The sequence below is a fragment of the Amblyomma mixtum genome, chromosome 8, assembly GCF_055824585.1.
Source record: "Amblyomma mixtum isolate Tamu chromosome 8, ASM5582458v1, whole genome shotgun sequence".
In the NCBI taxonomy this organism is placed as follows: Eukaryota; Metazoa; Arthropoda; class Arachnida; order Ixodida; family Ixodidae; genus Amblyomma; species Amblyomma mixtum.
Genome location: NC_143019.1, coordinates 95745152 through 95751831, shown reverse-complemented (window position 1 = coordinate 95751831; position 6680 = coordinate 95745152).

The window sequence follows — 6680 nt, the reverse complement described above, 5'->3', positions numbered from 1 at the left end:
CAATGAATGCCCACCGATGGCGACAGAGGGCGCTGCTTGTCAGGAGGGTGCTGCCGCAGCAGACGACGCGGCCAGCGCGGCTTTCTTGCTTCGGAAGGCAGCAAGCGGTTGGTCTACACGTGCGTGATTTAACCCGCTTGTGCACGTCTTTTCTGTTCAGCGAGGTGCAGCATTTGCTGTTCTGTGTAGGTCCTCGCACATGCGAGCCGTTCCGTACTCCTAGCAGTTTCGTTCGGATTGTATCAGGGTTCTATGCGAGCGTTGTGTGCGATCGTGTATCCGTGCGTGTGTGTTCACCGTGTCGTTCAGCATGTCGTTCACCGTGTCGTTTACAGTGTTGTCAATGCATGGAGTGAGTCCCAGATTGTTGTTTCCCCTTGCCTGTCTATAAACGGCACAGAAGGATGTCGAAGCCAAAGCGGCAGGGCGAAGCAAACACTTGCTTTGTGCCGGTGTGCAAAAGCGGTTACCGCTCGAACAAAGAGCGCGTTTCTATGTTTACTGCACCATCTGATGCTATACGGCTTGCAGAATGGGAGATAAACATCAAAAGGAAAGACAGAAGATTGACGCCAACTGCTGTGGTTTGCGAGAAACATTTTGCGAGCACTTGTATCGAGCGCACGTTCAGTGTCATCGTAAACGGCGTTACCAGTGAGCTCCACCGCGATAAACCGCGCTTGAAACCCTACGCCGTGCCTACAATATTTACGGATTATCCGAAACACCTTGTGCCTTAAGTGCGCCAGCGCAGAGAAAAAATAGAAATTTGTGCGCACAAGAGCCTCCAGCAAAGCGTCAGAGGTGGGCCCCGTCGGAAGCCTCCGTTGTGCTTAGCTGTTAAGAGTGCCGGATCGGTGTACCCGGAAGGATTTGGGGCCGACAACGGAGCTCCTATGATTGAAAAGTGCTCCACACGTTATGGTCATGAAGCACGAAACGCCGGTGGATCGCAAAATGATGGTGCACAGAGACCGTCAATTACCAAAGTTCCTACTGCGAAAGTTGCTTAAACGGCACCGCTGCCAGTAAATGCTCCTAGTCTCCATGCAATTCCGCCATTTCCCTGCGTTTGTTGTTCCTTGTAAGCAAAAACGAGTGTTGCGAAACTTTGTGGCCTTCGTTGTTCACGCGAATACACAAGATATGAATACAACTTAATGTGTTTACTTTTCAGCAAATATAGAGTACACAGAGAGAACGCATAAATGCAAGCTAATATAACTGCAGCATTTCAAGTTGTTTTTGTATCAAAAAAGAGACCATTATGCAATTGTCGCTAGAATACAAATTCCGTGTTACCTTTGTGAGCACGGATGTTTGAAACTCGGTTGCCCGCCGAACTTCGTACAAACTTTCGCAAGATACAACCGTTAAATACGCCGCCTCTTGTCAAATACTCAAAACAAACCCTGAAATTGTAGTCAGATGCATCCGTGACAGCTGAAAGCTGTGGTCTGTTACAGCTTAATGAAAGCAAAAAATTGAGCAGTCCCCTTGCAGCAGTTGCAGCGCGGTAGGAGCGCGGCCCGCACCCACTTAAAGCCCCTGGAGATTTTTAAAGTAGCGACAACCTTTGCAGAAGGCCGCCTCTCCCACTCCTGCGCCCGTCGCCTCTTCCCATTGGTCGATGGTTTCGCGCGCAAAAGTCCTTTAAACCCGCGCTTTTCGCGGCCGCAGACGCCATATTGTCCGCTCCAACCGTGCACTGTAGGTTCGGCAGGCGTCGTTGCGGACACTGCGCTTTTGCTTGCTGTGAAGAACAGCGGCTTTTGTTTTGCTCGGAACGTGTGTCAGTCACCTAACTTCAAGCCGTCTATCTGTGCGGTATGACGGGCTGCTGCGCCTTCGGGTGCAAGAACCGTCACGACGGTGGAAAGCGGTTCTTCGCGATCCCATCATCGAAAACCGACGCGGGCCGGAGGAAGGTTTGGTTACACAGAATTGGCCGGGCGAAATTTAACGCAACGCCATCGATCAGACTTTGCGATGTCAGAGACGTGCTTTCAATAGCTGCTGAGTTTTCCTTTTTTTTTTCAAGCTATGCTGTGCAGTGGTTTGTTCGCAATCGAGCGTATGGCCGCAGTAAGCTCGACATAAGGGCGCTTGCGTTGAGCGCATCGTGATTGCACGCACGCAAACGTGTAACTGACGCCAGGCACACGTCTAACTGTAGAGTGACGTTCCTTTAATTTGGCCGCATGCCGCAGTTAGACATACGTGCGTACTATAAGCGCAGATCAAACTGCGCTCTGACATGGTGAAGCGCACGCGTTACATTCTGCAGTCGCGCGCGTGCGCGCGTGCGTGCGTGTATATTATATGTAGATATATTACAGAAAAAGACAAAAAGAAAATTATCGCGCCGATATGCATCGTCAAGGCACCGTTGGTGGAAACACCAGCTAGCGCCCGCTGGCTTGCGTTTACTCTCGAAATATGACCAGTAGCTGTGGGTATGCGTGATAGTGCCCATCGTAAGTGGGCCGCGCGCTTCCTGGCACATACTTTGTAACATTACTTCCGCGTTCTCGCTTCACCTTGACGCCTAACTAGATAGGAGGAGGCTACGAATGCGAGCAAATTTGTGATAACCTCTTTTATTAGTGCTAAAACGTTTTTTTTTTTTTTGTTAACGTTGCCCACAGTGAGGCCTCCATTATCTCCGTTTTGTAGCCGCTTTTTTTTAATGAGATCCGTATAACAAAAGGCTTTGGCTTTACCGATGTGCATTTAGTACTCGGGCTGTTTCCGTACCTTAGCCGGGCATGTCTACCTCGCGGGCCGGGTTCGGGCCTATATCGAAAAAATCGGGCCGGGCTGGGGCGGGTAACGAAAAAGGTTGACGGGCTGGGGACGCGTGAATAATTAAGGCCCGTCCAGTGCTCTAATAGCGACTGTACGAATATGAAAGATTATCGGACAGATGTGTTAAAATCGAGGTAGGCTTTGCTTCTCACTAAATGCCTGATGCCGATGAAACATTTACGTACAACTTTATTATCCCTTTGCTGGCAGGCGAAGGATATTTGCGAGGTAGGTTTTTTCCTTACTAAGTAACTATTCCAACGAAAATTTTAATGCGGAAGTCTATATCGTTACAGTTCATGCACGCGAGAGAACATTAGGGTAGGCAAAGATAAGTACAGACGTAGCGTGGACTTCATACCGTATTTCGAGCACTCCCTCAAGCGTCTAACCTGGTCCGCGATACACTGCAGCAGACCAAAAACGATAAGCCACTAGAAGAGCCGATGAACTACGGGCATTTATAATGCCTTCACTTGCAGGAGTCTTTTCGAATGTCAAACCTCTGTATCCGTAGTAGCACGTCCAGCGTTCCGGCGGGGATGGTCGTTCTTTTTGCATACCCCTCTTCACCGCAAATTCATTCTACGGCCTCGTGATTCACGGTTACGTTCAATGCACGCTCCTCTCTCGATATGAAACTTGGCACTCCACATGGAGCCCGGCGCTCCCGGACATGGTGCACGTGCGGCTCGACCAAAACAATCCATCTATGCGTGCTCATTTTTGCCTTTAGACGATTCAGTGAAGCATGCAAATGTTTGTTCTTCTAAGTCACCGATGTATTTATGCAGCGGAACGCACGGTTAATGCGGAGACATAGAGAAGAATTCGGCAAGCACGGGAATCCAGCGCAACCATTTGAAAAGTGGCGTTAGTTCCGTCGGAGCGGGCTAGAGGTCGCCACCGCAGTCACATGAAATCACAAAGAAAACAAAAGTCGTTCGCCCAGCGCAGGGGTACAGAGGCTAGAAGGTTTTCCTAGTGTCGTGAACGGCCGCCGTTTCAAGGGGCCCCTGTGAAACCGGTTTGGATGCACAGCGTAGGTGGCGCTGCAGCTGCCAGGCGTGCGGCTTTTGGCGCGCTATGCAAGCCGCGCCGTTCGCCCAGCCAGTTGGCAAGTGCGCGCGGGCGTTTTGTGACATTGAAGGTGATGCCACACATCACGCAATCACATGTGCATCCAAACGCATTCGAAAAAATGCGAGTAAACCTTGCATTTCAGCTGTTCAGTCAGGAGGTACTAAAGGGTATTTTCTTTTACCGGGACCATTTGCAAAGGGACAACGTCAGAAACATCGAACCGACAGAACGGTTTGTAAAACTAATGGAAAGACTAATTTTTATAATGTCATCTAGAATCCCATCAAAAGGCCTTCGTGCTGATTCAAGGAATGGGAGGAACATGCTGCACAGTATGGTGGCGGCTTTTTAAGTGCAGGAACTGCCCTTGGGCTGCGTGTAACGCTGCAAAGCACACTGTCGCTTGTAAAATACCTGACCACGTCGCTGCAATACAACTACTTGTTGACTGCAAACCTAAGCCAAAACATGATATGGAGAATGTATTTGGGATTGTGCGCCAGTGCTTCGGTTGCAATGATCATCCAACTGTGGGGCAGTTTTTGATAATTATCAACAACCTTTCTTTCTACAGCCTCGCAAAGCCTCCAAAAGAAGCAAACGTACCTGCAGAAGTCGTGACTGCCCTCTTGCAACCATCTGATGTTCCCAAAGAAAAAAATGAACGAATAACTGAACTTGTCGATAATTTACTGGATGGCGGAAACTTGGCTTCTGCTGCAGAGCTGCTCGAGGAGCACAGCAGCCTGAGCGATCACCAGGGCTGTGTAGACAAAAAAAGTGACAGCAGACTAATTTTTTATGTAGCTGGGTATGTTGTAAGAAAAATCCTTAAAAGATTTCCTTGCCCCGAATGTGCAAATTGTTTCAGCACTTCGTCTTTGCAAGCCGAGTCAAACAACAATGCCTCACTTACTCGAAATTTTGACCATGGAGGCTTAGTTTATCCATCAAGGCCAATTGAACAGCTCATAGCTAAGCTTGAGGACGCATTTACGGCGTTTTTCAGCCGCAACGAGCTACACGCAGATATCATGGTCATCTTTCTGCATTTTCTTCAGGGACGTGAGCTTCAAGGTGTGGGCTGCGCGGAGCATGGACGTCGAATTACGACAGAAGTGGTCAAGTTTTACGCCTTGACTAGGATGCATTTCCTTGTAAAGTCGGTAAACAAAGAGCGCGGCGCGCAGCGAGAAAAGAAAAAGTTGCTGAAAATGAGGCGCTGTCAGTAGCCTCGCACAGGGCACTTCGCACAAAAAAAGGCATTAGTACATTGTTGTCATGGAACCTTGTGTAATAAAGACGTTCCACCCTGCAATTTGTGCCGCTTCCTTTTCTCATTTCGGTATCATGTACAAAATGCGTTTTTACGCTTCTTTACGGCGCAGTAAGTGAGGCCCGACGTGACGCTTGCATTTGCTCCTGCCGCGGCACACTGTCGGTGTTATAGCTAGTCCGTGTCGAATCTAAATGCGAAGAGAACCTATGCCAGTGTTTGCATAGTCTTTAACACTTTAACGCCTTGTCAAAGCAGTGATAGCAACCCACACACGATCAACCGACTGAACCAGCGAGCACTACCCATAGGGGCTTCTTGCGCCCGCCCGCACGCCAGCGGGCGGCAGCGCCATCTGCCTTGAGCATAGCAAGTTATTTCAGCTGCGCCGGCCCGGTCGCGACACTAGGAAAACCTTCTAGCCTCTGTAGCACGGGGAAAAGAGGGAGGGCGTCTTGTCGCTACTTTAGTTTTTTCAGGGGCTTTAGCACCCACTCGCTCTGCAGCGCTCCTAGCGGCGGCCGCCGGCAATCATTGCTCCCGGTGCGTCCCGGGAGGCCGCGGTCGACACACTAGCCAGTAACGCAACGCTTTTTGAGGAAAGGAAATGGCGCAGTAATTCTGTGTCATCTGGTGTACACCAGAACCGCACCCTACACAAAGGGAGGAAGGCCACCGCGCGTTCGGCGTGATGCCTTGCCCTTTGAACGCAACGCTTTTTGAGGAAAGGAAATGGCGCAGTAAATCTGTGTCATCTCGGTGTACACCAGAACCGCACCCTACATGAAGGGAGGAACGCAACCACCCGTTCGGCGTGATGCCTTGCCCTTTGAACGCAACGCTTTTTGAGGAAAGGAAATGGCGCAGTAATTCTATGTCATCTCGGTATACACCAGAACTGCACCCTACACGAAGGGAGGAACGCCAGCATCCGTTATGTTTGACAATGTTAAACATGCCACCATACTCTCTAACTTGAACACCACTAACTGCGGGGCGAAGGTCTTCGCCTATGTCAGAGACTTCCTCTCTGCGCGTCAGGCACTCCTCCGGATCGAGGACGAGGAGTACGGCCCGTACTCTATGGGTACACGAGGTACACCACAGGGGGCGGTGTTATCACCGCTCCTTTTCAACATCGCCATGATGCACCTGCCCGGCCGACTGGCTCAGGTAGATGGCATAAAACACGCACTCTACGCAGACGACATTACAATCTGGACCACCGAGGGGAGCCTTGGGGAGATAGAGGACCGCCTTCAGCAGGCCGCCACCATAGTCGAAGCATATGCTGCCGACTGTGGTCTCCAATGTGCTCCCGCCAAATCAGAGCTTCTACACGTCAGGACAAACCACAAGGACAACACGTCTCTACACATATCTCTGTCAGGCGGTCCCATCAGAGAAGTGGCGGAGCTCCGGATCCTGGGTCTGTTCATCAATAACAAACTTAGGCCGGACTCTACTATAGCGAAACTCAAGAGCATAGGTGAACAGGTAGGGCGCATGATCC